The 20,266-nt window shown below is 41.3% G+C and overlaps 1 long non-coding RNA gene across 1 annotated transcript in view; it reads right to left on the reverse strand.

Annotated features, from left to right (window-relative positions):
* Nucleotides 1-1,116: 1,116 nt before the first annotated feature.
* LOC121020900 (uncharacterized) overlaps nucleotides 1,117-20,266 on the reverse strand; it is a 394,994-nt gene continuing 375,844 nt past the window's right edge. Inside the window, exon 6 of the long non-coding RNA XR_005786346.1 lies at nucleotides 1,117-2,502. This is a non-coding gene — a long non-coding RNA (uncharacterized LOC121020900). The remainder of the gene's footprint in view (nucleotides 2,503-20,266) is intronic.

Consider the following 20,266-nt stretch of genomic DNA (forward strand, 5'->3'; position numbering starts at 1 on the left):
TGGAGACTAGAGTACGGTTTTGACTTATACAGTAGAATTGAACGTTAAGAAAAGATTTAATCAAGCAGATCCCTTACTGTCTGAGGAAATTTCCCTATAAGGGACTGGGCTTAAGCTAGGTATGCTAACCAGGTCCAAATGGATTGAGAAAACCTTTCAATCCATGTCTTATTTTATTGCAGTTGTGAAGAACTACCGCTGAGTAATAATAGACGATTTATGAATGGTCAGAGAATTCCAAGTCACCTTGACCAGAAAAAGTCCAGTAACCAAGAACGATTTACTGGTAACGTGACCTTGTTGAAAACACCAAATCTCTCAGAATCCCAGCATCTTCATTTATACCATGGGGATGTTTCTGAGAGACCAAATAAATTATAAATAAAGATGGCGTCAATTCCCACTGTGGTAGCCAGTCTCCAAGACGGCCCCAATGATCCTTACCTCCTGATATTTATGCCCTTGTACACACCTCCCACATCATATCAGGGTTGGCCTGTCACGAATGACAGAGGTGGTAGTATGCCATTTCTGAGGGTAGGTTGTAAAAGTTCTGTCTCTCTTCTTGTCTCTCTGTCTCTACCTGTCTCTCCGGACCGCTCATTCTCTTTAGGGGAAGTCAGCTGCTATGTTACAGGCAACCTTTGGAGAGGCTCATGTGGTGAGGCGCTGAGGCCCTCTGCCACTGCCACATGAGTGAGCTAGGAAGCAGATCCTCTATCCCTATCAAGCCTTCAGGTGACTGTAGCCCTGACCTACACCTTTGAGTACAGTCTTTTTTTTTAATTTTTAAAAAAATTATTTATATTTGAGAGAGAGAGACAGAGAGAGAGTGGGTGAGCAGGGGAGGGGCAGAGAGAGACAAAGAGAGGAGAAAGAATCTGAAGCAGGCTCCAGGCTCTGAACTGTCAGCACAGAGCTCAGTGAAGCCCTCAAGCTCACAAGCAGTGAGATCATGACCTGAGCCGAAGTCAGACACTTAACTGACTGAGCCACCTAGGCCCCCACCTTTGAGTGTGGTCTCATGAAGATACCTTGAACCGGAACGGTCCAATTAATCTGCTTCCAGATCCTTGATCCTCAGAGACTTTGTGACATAACAAATGTCACTTTAGATTGCAAAGTTTTAGGGTAATTTATTTGGCTGCAGAAGATAACTAACACGGCCACATAACAATAACAATACTAACTAATCACTCAGGTCCCATTTATTCTTCACAGAAAGAACTCCATGGTGTTGCCAAAGTCTTCCTGGGTACAGTGATTCCAATGGAATGATTGTCCTTCTGATGCACCATTTAGCTCCATTATGCACTAAGTCAAATACTTGTCTCTTATGCTATGTGGTCCTGATTAACTGCCACTCCTAACACCCAATACACAAGTCTCACTGCCCCTTCAGAAGACCAAGGCCCCTGACGGGAACACAAGTTGTGTTCATCTTTGTTGCTGCTGATACTGACCCACTGCACCACATCTGTTGCCTTGATTCTGCTTCGAGGTGGTTTTCATGAATTGTGCTGTTTTAACCTGCAACAATTCCTAGAACACCCACAAGGACTTGGTAATGGAGGGCACTAACAAACTCGCATCATTCGTGCCTCAGTCCCGAACTACTTTGTGGAGTCACTTGGGGCTTCCTTGCCTTTTGGGGCTTTTTTCTTACCCTTTGGATTCTTATCTTGTCTCTGCTCCCTAATTCTGGTTTTCTATCCTTTTGGTCACCTTCAATAAACATCCTACTCTATTTTGCTTGGCCCTGGGATCTTTCCCTCTGGGTGCTGCCTCCAAATGGTAGAGATTTGACCATATTTACCTTGGCACTATAAGCTGCCCTCAGAGAAATTCTAGATTTGTTGACTGTTCTTACCTTTAAAAGGTTGCCTCTGAGTACCTGGCCTGAACAACACCCGGCTTTGCCCTTTGACTCTTCCATATGATCCATGGGGTTATTCACCCATTATTAGTCTGGCCCAGGGTGGCTTCTGCTCCTTTCTCCATCTCTAGATTTCCCAGTTTTACCCTGTTGCTTAGTTCAAAGCTCCTTCTTGACGATGCTTTCAGTCACTAAATATAGATTGCAGTGCTCCTCAACTGTGGTTAGCATGAAAATCGCTTGGAGAGCTTGAAACATATTCAGAGAGCCAGGTCCTATTTCCGACTGATTCAGTCGGTACAGGTCTCAGGCATGAATATTAAAAGCTTCCCAATTGATTTTCATGAGTAGCCAGATTTCAAAGCAATAATATGGCTGAGCAAGCTCAAACACTACACTCGGTAAATGAAAGGCATCTGGGAGCCAGATTCACCCTCGGGTGGCCAGTTTGTGACCTCTCACCAGAGGGTGAGTTGACAGTCTTGCTGGGAAGCCAGGGTCTTTGTTTGTGTACTCCCACAAGATGCTCCAGATGGGTGAAGGAAACCGTGAGCACAGAATTCAGAAGCAATTAGCTGGCACATAAGCTCCCAGGGCAGGATTGCACCAAGAGGACATCTGATAACCTGTGGATAATTAGAAGTTCATGGTGAACAAACCATTGCCGAAAGATGGCATCGTGCACATCTGTTGTTTAGAAAAAACCGTTGCAGAATTTTTGACTTGGCACTAGGAATCCCAAACCATGGCTAATGGCATTTTCCTCTGAAGAATTCTGTTTGTGCACATGGAGATTCAAGAAAGAATGAGCGTCGATGCCATAAGAAAGAAGGAATCAGAGGCTTGCCTTTCTGGGGAAAAAAATGAAAGTACTGGTGTCTCCAAATACAGCTCTTTAAATATGTTTTTAATGTTTATTTATTTTTGAGAGAGAGCACGCACGCGCGTGAGCGGGGGAGGGGGCAGAGACAGAGGGAGCAGGCTCCAGGCTCCGAGCTGTCAGCACAAAGCCTGACCAAGGGCTCAAACCCACAACCCGCGAGATCATGAGATCACGACCCGAGCCGAAGTTGGACACCTAACCGACTGAGCCACCCAGGTGCCCCAACTCCAAATACAGTTCTTAAACTAACATGTGAACAAATGGGCATATCTATGGTATTGTTTGCAAGAAATACAACGTTGAGAATATGGATTTCATCTTTCCGTTAGTACGAACAGCAAGATTCTCAAGACGAATAAAAGATCTATGATTAAATAGATTAAAGCAATTAAGCTTTCAAATTTATCTCCTCTAACACATTTATAATGACGATGGCACTTTTAGGGATGCTAATATGCACAGTAAATGCTTTCTAAATTTTTAAAACATCTTGACAGAACAGTTTACGATGTTTGAATATAGCCATCATCACTGTGCTGCTGATTAATCAGAGAAATGTTATCAATAACTTAAAATTTTTGGTTTGTTCTATCCATAAGCTAGATGCGTGAGGGTGGATGAAACTCCATCCTTGGCCTTGATAAACACAATTCATGTGTTGAATATATAGTGAATACATTGAATGCATGTGAATACTGTAAAAGAAAATTCAGTATTTGAAATTGGGAGTTCTTAAATGTGTCTTAGTATTCCGGGCTCCTTGCAACTTGGAGGTCCAGGTTGCTGGGGGTGAGAGCTTCTTGGTGGGGGTAGGGGGGTGGGCATACAGGGTCTGTCAGTCCCTAAGAGATATGGCCTGTGGAGGCACACAGACTTTCTTTTGAATCCTGGTTTCACCACATACAAGTTATGGGATTCTAGGCAATCACTTAACCTCTCACACTGAGTCTCTAGAAAGATCAGAATACCTGCTGTCCCAGGTGACGGTTGTAATCAGATATTGTGAATGCAAAGCAGATATGTGACATCGATTGAGTGCTCATTTTGAGCAGACACTTGGTTAAGTACTATGGGGAAGAATGAGAGTGTAGGGCATAGCTTCTCTCTTCTAGAAGCTGCCAAGATATTTGGGGAGATAAAATACAAATAATTAAAAAATAATGAATTAAAAATACAAGGTACCCGGGGCACCTGGGTGGCTCAATTGGTTAAGCATCTGACTTCGGCTCAGGTCATGATCTCATGGTTTGTGAGTTTGAGTCCCACGTAGGGCTCCGTGCTGACAGCTCAGAGCCTGGAGCCTGTTTCGGATTCTGTGTCTCCCTTGCTCTGTCCCTCCTCTACTTGCAGTCTCTTTCTCTCTCTCTCTAAAAAATAAATAAACATTAAAACATTTTTTAAAATATTACAAATACAAGGTACCCATGTTAAGTTACAAAATGATATACTCATTAGATGCTATTAAAGTACACACTTTCAGGTGAGGACATCGGTCTTTCACAATCTTCTATATCGTTCGTAGCATAAGCCATGAAGTTTCTTTTATTAAATAGGTCTGCAAACCCTCACCCTCATCCTATATGTACAGATATATGATTTAATTTTATCCTCAAAATAACCATGATGTGATCTTATTTTATTAATAAGAAGTAAAATAAAAAGTTTATCTTAACTATAAAGTTTGTTAATTACGGCATATAATTAGAGATTCTGAATACAAATCAACTAAAAGTTATTTGTAGCACAGATGGGACAATAACTGCATATGAATATTTAAAATATTAAGTTTGGGATATATCAGCTGCCATTGTCAATTTGAGGCCTACTGGTATCTAAGGCCAAGTGAGTTGAGACTCAGTGCAAGTGAGCCCCAGAGTGTAAATATAAGTCAGCTTTCCATGACTACCAGTGATTCGGTTAGCCGGCTGCTTTCCAAGGGCTGATCTTCAGTACATGTTGGTGAAAATGCTCCTGGGGCAGAAAATGGGGTGAGAGTCATTCTAGGGGCTGGTCAGAGTCAAGGAAATTCGGGTAGCTAACAGAGCTGGGATTCTGCACGTGCAGATTCAATTGTCAGAAAGAAAAAAAAAATTATCTTTAGGGAAAAAGGAGGGAAGATAGGGCGATTTAATTTCTCTCCTTTTCTGTAAAGTTGCTATACAATGAAACTATTCATTTTACATCAATGGCAGGACAGCGCTAACAATGGATCAGTTTTATGACACTTTTGTAAAGATAGACTTTGTAAAATCATCAAAGTTGATTGTAACATCAGAGAGTATTCAGTCACTGAGGCTATGATTATATATGTTTCCCATACTGTGTTTTTGAAGATTAACCTCCAAAGACAGATCTAAATCCAGGTCAAAGGTCACTTCATGGATAAGTGACAAGATTTGCAGTGCCTTAAATTTTTGTTGTGTTTATACAGTACAGATCTCTTCGATAGAAGTGATTAAAATCAGGTTCAATAAAATTTGGTTGATTATATCAACAAAGTTTTTTGATGTAGTATAGACCAACAAGTTGGTATGTTGTTTTTTTTTTTTTCTTTCTGCCACCAATGAAGACTTCTTTCACAATTGGATGAATCACTTGCTACTCACTGGTACATGCAGAGTGTGAAAGGAAGACCCCAAGACGCATACGTAGTTCATGTTCAAAGAAGTGATGACTGAAAACCGAGAGGTCGTTAAAGACCATAAGATAATCCATTGAAGCATTTTTCTCTGAAGATCTGAACAAGAAGATACGTCTCTCTTTTTTTTTTTTTTTTTAAGATTTTTTTTTTTCAACGTTTATTTATTTTTGGGACAGAGAGAGACAGAGCATGAACGGGGGAGGGGCAGAGAGAGAGGGAGACACAGAATGGGAAACAGGCTCCAGGCTCTGAGCCATCAGCCCAGAGCCTGACGCGGGGCTCGAACTCACGGACCGCGAGATCGTGACCTGGCCGAAGCCGGACGCTTAACCGACTGCGCCACCCAGGCGCCCCAAGATACGTCTCTCTTAATGGAGGCGATGTGAATGTCTGAGGGACTCATGAAACATGGTGCCTTAGAATAAATTCACATTCGGAGGGGAGGTAATATTATTTGGAAATTGCAGTGTCCTAAAACTAACCAAACTTGTGGAAAACGAGCACTCCTCGTTTTCTTGGAAGGCCTTGGGGAAAATATGTCTCCGAGCGTTCCTGTGGAACCGGGATCTCGGAGGCAACGTAGGAACCACATGTCCTTCTTCTTACATGACCGGCGATGTCTAGTGTGGGTGTTCGTTGAGCCTGACAACCAGAGTGTCCTTAAAAGCAGCTGATCTCATGCCCTGTGGGCGCTGAGTTCCTCGTCCCTGAAGGGGACGAGTTCAGAAGTTCTGGCGCTGCCCCGTGACTCACCTTCCTGCTGGCAGGCCGCCCAGAGGGCCCTCAGACCCCTGCTGCTGTGAAACAACAGAACAGCCTCTTCTGCTATCTCCAAGAATGCGACGCCACAGTTAGCTTTCTCTCTTAAGCCTCTTGCGGTTAACATGAATAGCATTCTTTCAATTGCTGCAGATATGAAATATCCTAAGTCTTCAAGTCAACAATTAAAAACTCAGGGTCGTGTCGTTGCAGGAGATGCGGACAGTGTTTGGGTTTGAGGGTAAGGCGTTTTAGATGTGAGCGGTATGTATATTTATTCGGGGGCTAACTGCTGCAAATGAAGCAGGGATTTTTCAGTTACTCAGGTTGTATTAGGATAGAGAAAGTCAAGACCGATGGCACGCTCTCCCGATAAAATATTTTTTATTACATGAACTGGCTACTGAACAGATGGATGCTCTTGTTAGGGTAAAGTGGATTTAGCTGCTCTGCCCTCAGTCTCTTCATCTGTGAAGTGGGGATGATAATATATACTTCACAGAGTTAGCAACAACCTGTCAGTTTTCATATCTGTAAAATGGGGATAATTGTTGTTATTCCTACCTGCATTAGCTTAGCCCCACCTTACTTTCTTTAGGACTCTAGAAGCAGAGCCCAGAGAAATTGTGCTAACATTCTCTGTGGTTTTGTTTTGTCAGAAGCCTTTTCTTTTTCCTTTAAACAATTCGGCGTCTCCACTCCTGTCTATGAGTACCTCCCTGGAGCACCTTCTCCATCATCACTCTTGCTGGGTTCCTAACAGTATCACCCAGTCTCCTATTTTCACTCCGTCCTGTGTTCTACTCTTTCCCCTGGAATGGCACTCCTCCTCAGTCGAATTAAGTGGCTCTGCTCCTTTTAGGGTCAGTTCAAGTGTTGCCCTTGAGAGTCCCATCAGCTGTAGATGCTGCACCCCCTCCTTCCCTGTGGACCCCAAGCACCTTCCCAGCCCTCTGTGCACACCACTGCCCAGTACCTGTCATGATGCACCGTAATTGCTGATTTACAAGCCTGACTGGAGCATCTTTATGATACCATATATATTGTGGTTCTGAAGTCCTGGCAGAGTACCTGACACGTAACAAGTGGTTATTAAATGCCTATTGAATCAACCAATCACATTAACACGGTGAGTCCAATATTATGCCTAGCATGTGATGCTAATTGCTTTATTTTATTTTATTTAAAAAATTTTTTTAATTTTATTTATTTTAAGAGAGAAAGAGTGAGCAGGGTAGGGGCAGAGAGAGGGGGGAGAGAGGATTCGAAGCAGGTTCTGCGTTGACAGTGCGGACAGCAGGGCTCCAACTCACAAACCGTAAGCCGAAATGACCCGAGCCGAAATCAAGAGTCAGAAGCTTAAGTGACTGAGCCACCCCGGTGTCCCTCTAATAGCCTGCCTTTTAAAATTTCTTTTCCAGGGCGCCTGGGTGGCGCAGTCGGTTAAGCGTCCGATTTCAGCCAGGTCACAATCTCGCGGTCTGGGAGTTCGAGCCCCGCGTCAGGCTCTGGGCTGATGGCTCAGAGCCTGGAGCCTGTTTCCCATTCTGTGTCTCCCTCTCTCTCTGACCCTCCCCCGTTCATGCTCTGTTTCTCTCTGTCCCAAAAATAAATAAACGTTGAAAAAAAAATTTAAATAAAAAAAAAATTTCTTTTCCAAAACATTATAGCCCCAAAGAACAAATACATGGGAGAAATATGCACTTATCTGATAGTTCCCTGTTCAATAACTAACTGGAAAAGCTGACATGGAAGAATGCAGGAGCCTTGTTTGTATACTCTGTATATGACACTCCCTGATCTCATGTGTTTTGAGTAAAATGTGTAAGTAATTAATGAAAGATGTTTGCTAAAATAGTCCTCACCAAATCTTCAGGGATTGATGAATGTGTTTAAGATATCCGACGCTGCATTTGTCAGAACAGATAAACCTATTCCTTTTAGGAAGCTGAATGGCGACCCAAGTTAGTTTGGCCACCAGAGAGGAGATTGTTCTTCGACAACCAACAAGGTGGGGAGAATGCTACCATGCACCAGTCACAAAGCCTGGATGAGTGGGCCCAGAGCCCAGGAGGCAAGGCTGCACTATTTTCTAAGTTTTGGCTGGGATAGCCTCAATTTACGTGGGTTGTTTGCACATAATTATTTTGGCATCTTGTGAGTGTCTTAAAGGTATCCCAGGTTGGAAAATAATGGTCAGTAAATTGCGAAGGAAACAGGACGGTAGTCCCCATGCTTATGAATCAGTCCGCGCATGGGTGTTCCATGCATCCTTCTCATCTAATGTCCTGTCCTCTGTCAACCAAGAATAGTAGTCTCTCCTCTGGAGGCTACACTGGACCATCATGCATCAGCAGGTAGTTGTTTTAATCGTAACTGGTCAAATGTTACTTCTACTGTTTCTTTTATTAGATAATTTGGATTGCACTTTACTAATGAGTTCATTATTTAAATTACTTAAATAAAACTCATGGCGATTTGACTGACCTATAACCACAGGACTTGTTGGTCCCTGCACTTAGTCATTCTGTTCAAACAACTTGGAGCTGAAGTGGAAACACAGAGAGTCTACTCCAGAGATAGTTCTTGCTTGATCTTCCAAAATTGTAAGTACCAGTAAATTCACCGGATAAGGGGAGCAGAGTCAGGATGGGCATAAACACGGCTTAGAATAACTTTTCTAGATGGCCGCTCCTGTCCAAATTACCGGTTGGGTCTTCCCAATTGAAAGAAACAGCTAATTATGGTTGGCCTCCTCCATGGTCTGGGGTGGAAACTGGGGAAAGAATAGCCACAGTGGCTGTGAGCTCATCAGCTAAATCGAGCCCTTTGGTTTTAGTGCACGTGTACAAACCCTCCAGGGAAAATCTGAAAAGTCCAGTTGTGGAGTTTTCCTGTTTCAAGGGAAATCATCTGTCACTGAAGTTGGAATTCAAAGGTTTTGTCAGGCAGCTGGAAGGATTTATCTGGGAAATGAGAGAGCAGAGAGTGGCAGACGCTGCCCAGAATGAGTTTTGGAGGATCTGAAACGTGAGGTGGTCAAATCAAGGTGTTCTCCAGAAGAAAGAACAAGCTTCTCCCTCTCTCCCCCTTGTTCTGACTATAAGACTGAATCTGAAATTCTTTAAATCAGCATTAATAGTCTTTCTTTATTCCTAGTGGGACATGCTTCCAGAGTTTTACTTATATCCTCTAATTTAGCTGCTGCTTCTTCTTCTTCTTCTTCTTCTTCTTCTTCTTCTTGTCATTGTCATTGTCTCTGTCTTGTTCTTTGTTTACATTTGAACACACATACATGCTTGCTAGTGAGCATATAAGGCTAGAGACCTGCAACTTCATAATGCCTAGTGATTTCAATTTGTCTTGATCATGTTAGTTACCAGTATCTTCTTCATTTCCACCCCACGTTAATGTAATAGTAAAGCCAAGATTCTGTGAAATGTTAAATAATTGCTGTACAGCAGCCAAAATGGAATGGTTTCCAGGCAGATGATAAAGACTTCTATGTAATGGCTTAAAATGTTTATTTGATTGATGGATGAATGAAGGTCCATGTTTGGCATAGCAGAGGTTATTTATACGTGTCTCTAGGAGAGTATGGGATGTGCAATGCTAAGTGTATGAAAGACCACCTATACACACACACATTCATCGGCGCCCATATGTACACATCCATACACACATTGACATATGGCTCCATGGGTGCTCAGGAAATAAGTTTCATGATTCAATGCTTAAGATCCTGTTTTTAACTATGCACAAAATCTATTATTAAAGATGAATTGATCTAAAATGATAGCTTCTTTTCAAAGGGAAAGCAAAATGTAACAAAGTAAATGTAATAAAGGAAGTGCAGCATAGAACAATTCTGCCATCCTGTTTCCCTTCAGTTTCCTCACTCGTTCTCTACAGCGGTCATTTCAAGTCTCTTTGTTTCCCAAATTTCTTTGTCATCTCCCCTTTTCACAAGATAATCTAACTTCCCAATCCCACTTCGTGGAGAAGGTAGATGAACTAGGTTGGGTTCTCTATCAACCTCTGCTCCCCAACCTAGGGCCTTACAAAAACCATTCCCATCATTCCTTTCTCCCTTTTGTTATAGCGAAAAGGATGTCCGTCCTCCTGTCGAAGATGATTGTTTGTTTGTGTACCATGGATCTCATTGTCTCTTGCTTTCCTAAAGATACTCTGCCCTTCTTAATTCTTCATTCACTTTAATGAAGCGCTTCACTATCAGGTCACCTGCACTTTCCTTTGAAATGTGTATCAATCTGTTATATCTGAGTTCTGAAAATTTTAAGGCACTTTCTTTTTCTTAAATTTGGTTTTTAAGTAATCTCTACACCCAACGTGGGGCTTGAACTCACAACCCCGAGATCAAGAGTTGTATGCTCTTCTGACTGAGTCAGCCAGCTGCCCCTTAGTTCTCTGAAATTGACGTTCTTGATCACTCTTACTTGAAATCTCCTCTTCTCTTGGCTTCGATGATGTTATAATCCATACATACCATGTATGTATGAATAAGTATACATATGAATAAACATAAATATTTATATTTATTTGTATAACCATTTTATGTGCCAGATTCTGGTCTAAGTGCTAAGCCTATAGCAGTGAACAAATGCACATGAATCCTGCCTTCATGAAACTTATTGTCTTTTGGTAAAAGATTGAAAAATTTTTTTAAAAAGTAATGAAGTTATTTGGTAGGTTTGAAAGTGATAAGTATTATGGACAAAAATAAAGCTGGAAAGGAAGAGACTCAGGTTTTAAATAGTACTGCCCTCAGAAACGTCCTCATATTAAAATAATTAAGTAAGGAGTGGCCTCGCCTGACTCATGTTTTAGCAGGATTCATGGATAATAAGGGGGGGACACAGCAGAAGCTGGAGGCTAATTAGAAGCTATTGTGGTAATGTGTTGTGAGGGAAATAACGGGGTCTTAAGTGAGGTGGTAACAGTGAAAGTATTTGGAGATGCTCATATTCTGTATATTTTGAAGGCAGAACAGGTGATGGAGGAGATATGGGGAATGAGAGAGAGAGAGAGAGAGAGAGAGAGAAAGTATGACACCCAACTTTTTGGCTTGAGCATCTGGAAAGATTTAGGTGGGATGAGGAATACTGAGAGTGGAATAGTCTTGAGGGAAAAGATTTTAGACAGCTTGAAATGTTCCAGATTTTTAAAACATTTGTTTATTTGTGTTTATTTTTTAATTGAAGTATATGTTATGCTGTGCTCACCGTGTCACCATCACCTGTCACTGTATGCTATGACAGTACCATTGACTGTATTCCCTAGGCTGCACCTCTTATGCCTGTGCTTCTTCATTCCATACCTGGAGCCTATACCACTCATTCCCCTTCACCTATTTAGCCCATCCCTCCACCCTTCCTCCCCTCTGGCAATCTCCACTTTATCCTCTGTAGTCATGGGTCTGTTTCTGCTTTGTCTTTGTTTGTTTGTGCATTTGTTTTGTTTTTCAGGTTCCACATATAAGTGATATCATCTGGTATTTGTCTTTCTCTGTCTGTCTTATTTCACTCAGCATAATAGGAAGTTTCGATATTTTACCTCAAGCTAACAAGTTGGCCTGGCAGAAAGCAAAGGACTTTATTACTCACAGCGATAGCAGTAGCCAAATCATGTAGTGCCATGTGCAGTGGAATAAATAATTTATTATATTTTCTTCAAGAATCATACAGATAGGAGTAAAATCACTAGACTATACAGTGTGCATATTTGGAACCTAGAAGTGCCACAGGTGTGATACTAATTTGAGGGCAGCCAGCCTGAAATGAGAACCACATCTTGAGGAGTGCGGAGCCAACAGAACATGAGGGAAATAGAGTAGGAATTCAGATCAAATTATTCCTAGAGCTTACATATCTCTGGAAGTTTTGTTTTGTTTTAGTAAGATTTCTGTGAATTCCCTTCATTGTTCAAGCCCGTTTGAATTGCACTTTCTATTGCTTGCATCCCAAAGGATTCTAGCAGATCCATATTTTGGTACCGGAAGTGGTTACTCATCCACATTTCTTTGTGGAGTTTGCTGAGTAGAGGAAACAGGGAGGAGAGCGGCAAGGACCGCCCCCCCACCCCCCATGCCAGAGTGGGAAGTTGGTACCCTTTGTTATGTGCAAGCTAGATCCGGGCTTACATTGTGACTTTTGTCTGTTGTTACTCAGACTTGATGAAGTAGCATCAAGAGTCTTGATAGGCTCTTTCTTCCAGCCTACAGAGAGAGCTTGTATGAAAGAGACAAGCTGAGGTTGAAGGCAGCACATCTAAAAGAGTATTTATTGAACGCCCACTCTGCCAAGCACCGTGCTCATCAGGGCTGACAAGCCTCTACCTCTGTGGATCTCACATTCTAATTCGCAGAGATATGCTATTGGAAAAAATTACAAAATGGAAGTTAGGTAGTGATCAGTTATTTTTAAGAATAAAGCAAAATAAAGGGGTAGAAAAGGGTATGTGTTGTTATTTATAATGTTTATTTAGTTTTGAGAGAGAGACAGACAGAGAGACCGAGACAGAGCACGAGCCGGGGTGGAGCAGAGAGAGAGGGAGACACAGAATCCGAAGCAGGCTGCAGGCTCCCAGCTGTCAGCACAGAGCCTGATGTGGGTCTCGAGCTCACAAACCATGAGATCATGTCCCGAGCTGAAGCCGAACGCTCAACTGACTGAGACACCCAGGTGCCCCAATGTGCTGTTATTTACAGATAGGATGACCAGGACATCTGAAGGAAAGTTCTTGGGCAGAGGTCTCAGCAAGTATACATTCCTCCAGGTATTTCAAGGAATAACAAACTAGGTGGCCAGTGTGAGTTGTGTGCACAGTAAGCAAGAGGAGGGGGTAGGAACAGAAAAGGTGGACCAGATCACATGGACATTGTATGTAAAGTTACATCAGGAGACTATTTCAATATCTATAGAGAAGATAGTGGTGGAATGATTGGACTGTCTTGGGGCTGGTGGTGAATGGGGTACGAAGTATTCCAATTTGAGATATGTCCTTAAGGTAGAGCTGACAAATTGCCTTATGTATTAGGTAAGAAATGTAAGAAAGAAAGAAGACCTAAGAAGACATTACCAGAGTGTCCACTAGTCTAAACACCAATCTAATCAGGACTCCTTCAGGGACAGAAATGCCACAGTCTCCACCTCAAGTGAAGGCTGGTGACAAGTAAAGCAGAAAGCTGGGAGAATTTAGGAGGAAATACAAGTGAGACCAGGTTTCCTCCAAGCTCATCTTGCCAAACATTCTTTGCCTGACAAAAAGAAGAGTCATGCTGTGAAGAAGCAGATATGGAGTAGTCTAAATATGAGGAGTTTATTATTAGGGGGTCCATCCATAAAAGTAATTTTTCAAATTGCCTTGAGACACAGGCCAAGAATATAGTTGCACCATTAACAAGGGCCTGTGAGATGAAAAGACCAAAGGGATACATTTCTAGGAGCTAAAATTTCCCAGGTTCATATAGCCATGAACTGACAAAGAAGTTGGCTTTGATGCTGGCCCGTGGAATTGATCATAAGCACATTGACCCAAAGCAAATAGACCGGCAGCCTACTAAATTTTTAAGTGAGCTGTACTTCCAAAACACCCCAATGACTGGCCAAAGGAGCCTGTACTTCTCAAACCCTAAGATAATCCCAAGGATCCAGGAATCACATCAACAGGAAGTGGGTTACTCAAGTGGTCAGGCCCCAGGAATTGCATCCTTTCCAAAGTCTATCTCCATGGAAGACAATGCACAAGGGAAATCCATTCATCGGTTAGAACCAGGAGTGTTCTGATTAGTTGACCAAGGAATGCCTTCCTTTGCCAGGGCAGGTTGTCCTTGTTATTTATGGCCAGAAGATTATGATATGTGCCACGTAGCAGTGATTTCTGCATGTTTCTCATTGCCTCCTTTCCCAAATAGAAGATTTGTTTCATTTATCCAGTTCTCTACTAACTTTTGTTAATGGAAGTGTCAGAGATCTGTTACACATTGTCCCGGCCTGTGCTTCCCAGAAAAGAGAACTTGAAACAAAGGCATACGTACTATTACTTTCTTAAGATGTACAAACATGGGTACAGGGTTGAAAGGGAAAGGGTAAGGAGAGAGAGACAAGAAAAGGTTACAGTAAGGAGACGGCTGCTGCTAAATGCGTGTGTTTATTTTATCTCACAGGGCTATCTCCTGGGGAGTCATATAAAGTATGTCTCCTAAGTGTGCATGGGTAAGGAGAAGGAGTAGGGTAGGCAGAAGGAAAAGTTTTCCATTAACTCTTGCCTCCCAACAGTCAAAAGTCTACCATTTGGAGTTCAACATTTTTGCATTCTGAGTTTTGCATACATGGACACCAAGTAAAGACTAATGGTGTCCCACACCTAAGTATCAACAGGGAAGCCACAGGGTGGGGGGGTGGGGGAGGAAGTGCCAGGTTGCACCTGCATGAGATTGATGAAATCCCACTTACAATATAGTGTGGTGGTAATAGGACAAAAAAAAAAAAAAAAAAAAAAAAAGCAAAGCTGAGTGCATACAACAGGCTATATATAAGAGGGGGTCTGAAAATCTTCAGAAATAGTTTCAAGATGGTGAGCAACATACCTGGATTTGATGAAGAGGGATACTTACTACATAGTAATCCTAGACTCAGAATAAGATTCACTAGGTGAGACCTCTGCTTGTCTCTTTATGGAGGGACTTTATGTAGTTTACGTAATTGAGAATTTCTGAAAGCATAGGTACCGAAACAGGATATAAATGGATGCTGTGTAACCAAAGGACAGGCTGAAGTTGTCTCTCTAGCAACCACTACATTGGCCCCTCCCATCATGTAGTGCCCATATCATTTCTGCAGGCTTGACCCCTACATCCTCTTTCAGGGGTAACATTCAATTAGGGTAAGCTCACTGGCATTGTCTCAACTCCTCTGGGGCCACAATGATCAATATTTGGCTCAGGAATGTTTAGTAATCCAAGCCCAAGCTGATCCAATTTAACACCTGATGTAGGAGACCTTTGTTTAGTGGAGAATTGTTCTGGACTGTGTGTTTTGCAGATATGAAGACTGCAACTGCTGTAGCCACTTTGTTAACCTTGGAGAAAGAGAGTCTGAAGGTGAAGCCAGCTCATGGAGGAGTACAAGAGTGAGAATATAGCAGAAAAATATGGCCAGTGCCTTGAACAAACTGCTTAACAACATAGACCAAAGTCTGCATGAAATGATAAGCTCTTTTTTTTTTCTTCAGTTAAACCAGTTTGAGTTGGGTTTTCCTTCCCTTGTACCCGAAAACACGCTTGTTGGTAGACTTTTGGGTGGGTCAAAAATGAGGATAATTTTGCCTGGGTTATAAATTAGTAAGTGGTGCCTTTAGGGAATGATAGTAATAATTCGGGAGATTGTAAATGGGTGGTGGAGGACACCTGCAAACCACCAAGTTCAAATTAGGGAGACTAGGTTATAGGTTTCTAGTATGGTTGCAAGGAGGCAAGACCAGAATATGGTCTTAACTGGATGAACTAAAACTGAGTCAGCCAAATCGAAAATATACAAAGAAAGAATGTGTTATCTGAAGGGATATAAGCAGCATGGGACTTAGAAACAGTGGCTTCTCAGGAAAAAGGATTTTAGTGTTTATCCAGTATTGTCCATGGATCTGAAAGACATGGTTTAGGGTCATCAGCGTTTTCAACCCAGAACGGTATTTTAGGATTTCCCAATAGTCATCAGACCAATCTATCTCTCTGTTCAGATTCTATGCTTTTCAAAAAATTTTTAGAAACATAGGGTATAACCTCATTAAATATCTTCAAGTGTAATTTTTTTCTTGGGGAAGAGCAGCTATAAAATGAATGCTAAAACTTAGGCACACTGAAATAAGGCCAGTTATTATCTTTTCAATCAGGTAGTTTCACGTATACTAATTAGCTCCTGTGTACTAGAGGGATGATAATATTTCGGCATCAATTCAGAAGCTAGTAATTCTGCACAGTTATCATATCCCTATGAAGTTTTAACAGTGATTTGATAAACCGGACCTACATTGTTACAACTGTGATTAGGTGGTAAGTATATTCATCATCGTCGTCATCATCATCACCTTAAAGCTGGGAGAGAGGTCATGGTGGTAGACAATACATACCCAATTGCCTTTCTCCATGATATGCGTCTATAAGTGCCTCACGCATTTATACATCATAACACAAGGTAGTATGAATATGGTGCTCAATAAATGTTTGTAAATTGTTTGGATGGGTGGGTCAATGGATGAATGCTCAAAATGAATGAAGGGCTAAACCAGGATCAAACCAGAGCAAAACCAAATCTTGACACATAGAATTCTAAAGTTTACACAGTGCCTTTACACACATCATCATGTTTAATCTACACATGCAATGTCAGTATTTGTTAGCCACACGTTATAGATAAGAGTGAGGCTTGGTTAGATTCAAACAAGGACGCAGCTGGTGATTAAGAGGGTGGGTGCTGGTGTGAGGCTACTTGCACTGAAACCTACCTAGCTCCCCCACTTACCATTTGGACCAATGCCACACACACCCCTTCCTGTAATGGGGAAAAAGAATGGTATCTACCTCAAAACTCTACTTGAGCATTGAATGCAAAATTTCGTGTAAATGCTTAGGACGGTATTAGGGATGTAATAAACATAACATAAATGTTCGCTGTTACTGTTATTGTTGTTGAGTACCTTGTTTTATGTCAGAAGCCGGTGTTCTAATCAGAGCTTAAATAAAAAGAGAAAGAGATATAATGAAAACTATAATGATATCTCATGGAAATAAAGCCTCATTGAAATAGAGCCTGCTATAAGAAGGCCATCAGGAGTGTTTGGCATCTCTCTCTGTGGCCACATATTCTCTAGTTTTTATTTCTGTCTGTATGTCTATTCCATTGCTTCTCTCTGCAGAAGGGATGTCTCTTCATGCTCATCAGAACAAATGGCCAAAGTGGCCTTACCTCTATATATTCCTTGATTTTAAGCATCCTCCTTATCTGCCTACAATTTCTATGTCTCTAGTCTGAATTCTTTAATGTAAGAGTCCCATTAGTTTTCACATCTAATAGTCTCTCCACTTAGACCAATCCGAAGCACTGAGTGGATCATAAGGTTCCAGAATGAACAGAAACCCACTCCTTCTGCAGGGCTTTTTTTTCCTTAGGGAAAGCAACAGCAGAGAGCTGGGCAGTCGCCCCAAAACATAACTTCTGTGAATTATTGGGTACTGAAAACTAGATTGACTCCAGTGGCTCATTCTGACTATTCTGACTCCAAATGACATCTGTCATCTGACTCTATTCTGACTCCACACACTCCTGTCTAACCTCATGAAATGCATTTTTTAGTATTCTTCTTTTTTTTTTTTTTTGATGGCACATAGACACAGTAAAAGATCACCAGTTCCTTCAGTGGTTCAGATGGAATCATGTGTTTCTGACATGGAACTCAGATCTTAGCTATTTGCATTGTTATCCCCCGGATTGGTGCTGAATCAAGGCAGCGTCTTGAAAAGCCAGTCTCTGCCTTTCCTGGACTCATCTCCAGGCAAGCCACTGTAGCAGAACCAACATCTTTCTTCTCTTACTGTTAGCATTACTAGTACCATTGTGATGACATCCCTTTGAAAAAGTGACAGTACTGGTCTATCATTATTCATGAACGTGTTGTTACCAGCACTGCATTGTTTTATTTGCCTATGAATAACTTTCTTTTATTTGGCTTTCATATGTTCCTACATTACTGATGTGCTTACACTGAGGAACTCAACGTAGAGATTTGAGCCTATTATTATTATCATTTTAAAGTAAATATAAGTTCTGTTAGAACTTCAGTGAAAATGCATTTGACACTCACATAGATTTGCATATTTTAATTTCATTGGAAAGAGAAGATATTAGAATATATCTGCTAGACTCACTAACCTCAATATTTGGAGCCATATATCATGAAAAGTTAGACTGTCGATTTTATTTGGGGACAAGAGGGTTCTCCTTATTCAGGATCATTTTCTTGAGCTCTTTTGACTGATGATTCTCTTATGCAAATGACTTATGCAGGACTGTGGATACTACTGGTTTGATAGATTTTCTTTTTGTGTTGACCATTTGTTTTGATAGACTGCTTGAAATTTGTTAGTTTTTTTTTTAGTGCTGTGCAGAGAAAAACAATGTAAAATCTTTCCACACCTACTCTACTGGAGGAATGAATCATCCCCCTAATCATAAACACAAGGATGTTTATTGAGATGGTGAGGAAATAAAAGAGCTTAAAAGGAGAAAAAGAAAAAAAAAACCTTAAAATTGTTTACTTTATCCAGCTAGAAATAGAAAAATAATTAAATTACATTTTAAAAAGAAAATGTCCCCAAGACATTCTGTCTAAAGTTCCAAACTTAGGAAACCTTTGGACAAGACTAATGTGCATCAGCGTGCTTGAGGTGGTTAAAGATGCGAGTAATTGGAAAGAAAAAGAAGATGGGTGAGATGCCAAACTTGTGGCTGCAGTTTTAACAACGCATTTCTGTCTTCCCTGTGATTCCCAGACTGCCTTCCATCACAGCCTATCTCAGTCACGAATCTCAGTAAAATAACATCCTTGGAATTTAAACTTTTCATCTCTTCTAACTCTTTTCAGGTTCTTGGAAATAAGTCTTGGTAGAATCACCCCTATTCGTTGTGTTATTAAATCTGTCGCATATTTTTTATTACTCTCATTAGTTGATCTCTCAGCAGCATTTGACACTGTTGTTGACATGGTTGAACATGCCCTCCTTCTTGAAACACTGTTCTTTCCTGTTCTCTATGACTCACTGCTCTTTCATTGTCCCTCCTATTCTGGTTGCTTGTTCTTGGCATCCCGTTTCAACTGAGTGGCCTCTATCAGATCTTTAAACATGGGAATTTCTCAAGACCAAATAATGGGTTCCCTTTTATCTCTCTTTATACTGTAAGCCCCAGATGAATCCATGACTTTCATGATGATGAATTCTCTCAAATTCATAGCTTTACCTGAGATCTCTTAAGTGGGCCTTAGTGCCTCAGTCAGTTCAGGCTGCTATCATAAATAGTGTAGACTGGATGGCTTAGCCAACAGACATTTATTTCTCACTGTTCTGGAGGCTTAGAAGTCCAAAATCAAGGTGCCTGCAAATCTCATGTCTGGTGAGGGTCTGCTCCCTGTCTTAGAGATGGACACCTTTGCTGTATCCTTACATGGTAGGGAGAGAGAAAAAGAGGAGGCAAACTCTCTTGTGCCTTCTTATAATGTTGCAAATCCCATCTTGAGAGCTCCAACCTCGTGACCTAATAACTTTCCAAAGGCCTCACCTCCAAATACCTCCAAATAGCTTGGGGATTAAGCTTCAACACATGAAATGGGGAGGGGAGCAGAAACATTCAGTTGATAGCCTCTAGTATATCACAATGCCTTGCCAAAATCTGCACTAGGAATTCTGTTAGGTACTTCAAAGGCAACTTTCTGAATCAAACTCGTAGTTTGAATTCAAGGAATATCAGGGCTTAAATGGGCTTCCACTTTTCTTTACTTGTATCACCAACTAACCTACATGTCTGCACCTAATTAGCTTCTGCATGTAACAGACCAACAGAAGTTGTGGGAGAGAATGGCTTCTGAGTTGGCCAGATTCACAGGAGTCCTCAAGAAGAGATATGGCACTTTTTCCCCTTTTGGTTTGGACAAAAGCTGAGGCTTCATCCAAGAGTCCTACAGCAAGGATCGAAGGTCATGGGCATAAATCATGGTGAGAACTTAGGCACAGAGATCTTAGGAGGAATGATAAGGACTCCTTGAGCATAACCTGCATGGTCTATCATCTGCTTTCCTGGAAAGGATGAATTTACATTATTTGACAACCTTTTTTTCAGAGTTGGTATTGTTGTTCTTTTGTTGTTGTTGATTTGTAAAAAATTTCAAATATAAAAAAAATGTAGAGATGTGTAACAAGGGCTACTAAGGTAGTTCTGTTAGACTAAACCCCCAAAGGCCAAGGTTCCTTCCATCATGAAAGAAAAAGAAAGCAAATATCAGGAAATACACATTATATTATAAAGATAGCAAAGCTTCC

The sequence above is a fragment of the Herpailurus yagouaroundi genome, unplaced genomic scaffold (assembly GCF_014898765.1).
Source record: "Herpailurus yagouaroundi ecotype Mexico unplaced genomic scaffold, PumYag 253, whole genome shotgun sequence".
In the NCBI taxonomy this organism is placed as follows: Eukaryota; Metazoa; Chordata; class Mammalia; order Carnivora; family Felidae; genus Herpailurus; species Herpailurus yagouaroundi.